Source organism: Octopus bimaculoides, chromosome 9, assembly GCF_046866305.1.
Source record: "Octopus bimaculoides isolate indiv1 chromosome 9, ASM4686630v1, whole genome shotgun sequence".
NCBI lineage: Eukaryota > Metazoa > Mollusca > Cephalopoda > Octopoda > Octopodidae > Octopus > Octopus bimaculoides.
The window spans coordinates 9,504,944-9,509,148 of NC_142936.1; positions in this window are offsets into that span (position 1 = coordinate 9,504,944).

Genomic DNA, 4,205 nt, shown 5'->3' on the forward strand with positions numbered 1-4,205 from the left:
ATCTATATATATATTCATGCATGCATGTTTTTTTTTTGTATATTTTCACTGATTTCAGCCAAAGGCTGCAGTCATGCTGGGGTTCGACCTTTAATATGTATGTATGTATGTATGTATGTATGTATGTATGTATGTATATATATGTTTGTGGTTGTTTACGTAACCATGTGTATGGTTACAATCTACCATGAGCTACACTAAAGATGGTGGATATTACTGTTTGTAACTGGGCTGCAATCGGTGAGGTCAATATTTTTTTCACCAACAAATCATACACTAGCTAAGAGCTTTTGAACTCCCCTGTAATTAAATTCCTTTTACTCGAAAAGCAGACTTCAAAGAAATATATAGACAAATATATATATGTAAATATATACATGAATGTATATATATATATATATATATATATATATATATATATATATATATATATATATATATATATACATGTGTGTATATATATATATATATATACATATAGATAGATATAGATATGCATGTATGTATATGTATATATTTGTGTGTTTGAGTAGATATAGTTATAGATGTATTATATGTACATTCATATATATATATATATATATATATATATATATATATATATGTTTTGTTAAATGCACGACTATGTTCAAATTTTATCTTTTTTATTGTGTACATTCCATATTTCCTTATTAGCTTTGTGCAGTTGGTTTGGAACAATAGACTTCCTAAATACACATCTGATGTTTCTAGGCTTTCACAGTCTCATTACCAAGAATCCTTATTTCTTATATACTGATTGAATTCATGTAGGCTTTCCTGCAAGTTGTCGGTTGCCCATTAGCATTATGCTTCAGCAGTCAAATGTTGATTTGTTTACCACGGTGAAATTTTGACCATTAATTTATTTTTTCATGTCAGAATCCACATATTAGTTTTTTATGTGTTTGCATTTGTGCATTAATTTTAACATTGTATTGCTATATGAGTGTGGTTTTCATAAATAGTTTTCTATTTTTGTTTGGAATTTCATAGAATATGTAAGAATTTTCCTCTAGTATTTTATCATCTAATTTCATTGCCTTGTATAAAGTACCCATGCCAAAGTCACATATAAAGCATCCATGCTGGTGCCACATTAGAAGCATTGTAGAGTCGTTGGCATTAGGAAGGGCATCTAGTTGCAGAAACCATTCCAAAACAGCAATCAGAGCTTGGGCAGTGCTCTAGCTGGCCAGCACCTGTCAAAGCATCTTACCCGTACAAGCATGGAAAACGGTGATGATGATCATGATCATGAAAGTGTGTGATGTAATATTGAGCAGTAGTAAGTGCATGGGAAGACTACAGGAAAGTGTTGTGTTGGTCTGTCCTATATAACATCTTGTGTCCTAAAACGTGCAATATTCAGTCTTGATTTGCAGATCAAGTTCATCATCTGCAGTTTGGATCTTGGGTCTCAGACAATTTGCGATTTCCAGATTTGTAGCCAAAGATGTGTAGTCATGCATTGTCATGATGAATGTGGATTATTTCCAAATTCTTTTTCAGTCTCTTTTAATGGCTTCGCTAAACTTTTCTGACTGCCTGAATGCACTGCCCACTTTTCTCAGAACAGCCATGCTCCACAAAATCATCAAGAATGATTCCCTGGTGATGCAAAAGACGATAACTATGACTTTCTCTGCCTATGGCTGGTTTTTAAACATAGGCATGTGAAGGCACATAGCTTAATGTTTTGAGCATTTGACTCATGATCGAAAAGTCATGAGTTTGGTTCTCAGTAGCGCTTTGTGTTCTTGAGCAAGATACTTTATTTCACATTGCTCCAGTCCACTTAGCTGGCAAAAATGAGTTCTACCTTCAATTCAAAGGTCCAACCTTGTCACTTTCTGCCTCATGCTGAATTTCTTTGAGATCCATGTTTAGGGTCACATGTCAATGAAGTACTCAACCACTTGCTTGTTTATTTCATGGGTAGGCTGTTCCATTGATCAGATCAATTGGAACTCTTGTTAAACTTCTTAGGCTTTGAATGAGTGGTCTCATGCTATTCCATGGACTTGGCTTTTGCTTCCAGATCAGAAAAAACTATGTCTTCATTGGCTTCAAATGCTTCAAGCAGATCAGAGCAAACTTCCACACTTCTAGCTTTCAAATCAGTGTCAGTTCAGCAAAGTACACACTTTACACACAATATCTGAAGCCCAAAGTCTTCCACCATCTTCCACCTTGCATTGTAACCATAGCCAAGTTATGCAATAAGTCTTGGATTGTGGTTCATCTGTACATGCAAACCAGTTCGTTCATTCATTAGCAATTTATATCAGGGATTGCACTTGATGTTAACCCCACAGCTTGGTTTGTCTTCAATGTTGGTTTCCCTTTCTTCAAACTGAAGTTTAATTTGTGTATAATGCTGTTGTCAATGGTTTTATCACCGTAAGCAACATGTAATATTCTGTGGATGTCAGACAGCCTGCACTTCTCCCTTCATCTAGAACTCAATGCTGGTGTGTTGTACATTCTTGGAACTCATCATTAGCTTGCAATGAAGAAGATTTACTATAAAGAAAGAGCTATTCTGCTAATATGTGTAATTTGAACAGCCTGTATACGTTCATATTAAAAGTTATACCATTTTTGCATTTCTTTGAATACAACCCTTATGTGTGTGTATGGATGTGATGTGTGTGTATGGAAATGTGTGGGTATGGAGAAGGAGAGAGAGAGAACGAGAGAAAAGAGATGGATGTCAAGCTCATTGACGTGAGACAATTAAGTAAAGGAGAGAGTATGTGATGGAAATGTTGAAGTACATAAAATATAATATTTATATATGTGGAAGTAAAGAAATAAGGTAAATGACAGGAAATAATGAAATCGATACATATATGTATATTAGTAAGTTAGTAGTTTTCAGTTGCATTATCATCATCATCATCAACAACAGCAACAGCATTATTGGCATCATCATCATCACCATCATTGTCATCATCTTCATCAGTATCATCATCTTGATCATCATCATCGTCTTCCAATAGAAAATGTTAAATCATTAAATTGGAAATATCTATCTAATTTAAAATGGAGTTTATGGGAAAAATGTTGAAATTTTTTCAAAAAATAAAAGATCCTTAACAATTAATAAAGATAGGGAAGTTGAATATTGATTATAATAAAAATTATCAATGTTAAGGAAAATATAGTTTAAAGATTAATTTTATAATTCGTATTTTATATATTAGGTGTGGTTATCTCCGGTTGATAATATTAAATCAATAAAGGATTTAAATGCTTGAAAGAATAGCAATTTATGGCTTTAATTTAAAATATTTAATCGTTTATGGTTTATAATTTGCATTTAATGACAATCAACTGAAAGGGACAAAAAATTACTTCATACTTTCAATGTTTTTAACTGAACAAAATTCCTTCCAGTAACATCCTCTTACTTTACTTTTAAGAACCAGGTATTGAATTTTGTATCTAAATCATCATTTATGAATATAAAGCTCATGAAATCTGGTCTTTAGACAATATCATAGGAAATCTTAGCGGGTATTTACTTTTGCCATTGTAGAAGAAAATACTTGTAATCCCGACCGAATAAGGACATAACTGGATTCTTGTATTCTTTTTACTCTTTTTTTTTTTTTTTTTTTACTTGTTTCAGTCATTTGACTGTGGCCATGCTGGAGCACCACCTTTAGTCGAGCAAATCGACCCCAGGACTTATTCTTTGTAAGCCTAGTACTTATCAGCACATATAGTTAAAACCACCTGCTTTCTTTATGGTCCCACTTCCCTCCTGTATTCCTATTTCTGTATCTTCTCACACTTTCTCCCAATATGCAACTCATAGCAATTATTAGTGCTTATAGCACTTTTGTGGGCCTGATGCTATATTAGAAGATACTTTTCCAAGATGCTACACAGTAAGACTAATCCCCAAACTGCATGGTTTGGAAGCAATGGTATCAGATTTGATTCCAAAGCACAACATCTTGGTCAAGTAAGTATTTTGTGCCTTAGTTTCAGTTTGGCCAATCTGAGTAGAATTTTATGGACAGAAATTATGTGGTTTCTCATTGTGTGTGAGTTTGTGTTTAACAGAGAGAGCGAAAGAGAGAAAGTGTGTGTGTGTTCATGCATGTGTGTGTGTATGTATTCATGCTTATATGTGTGTATTTGTGAAGATGATTAAAGGTCACTAACTTAATTGT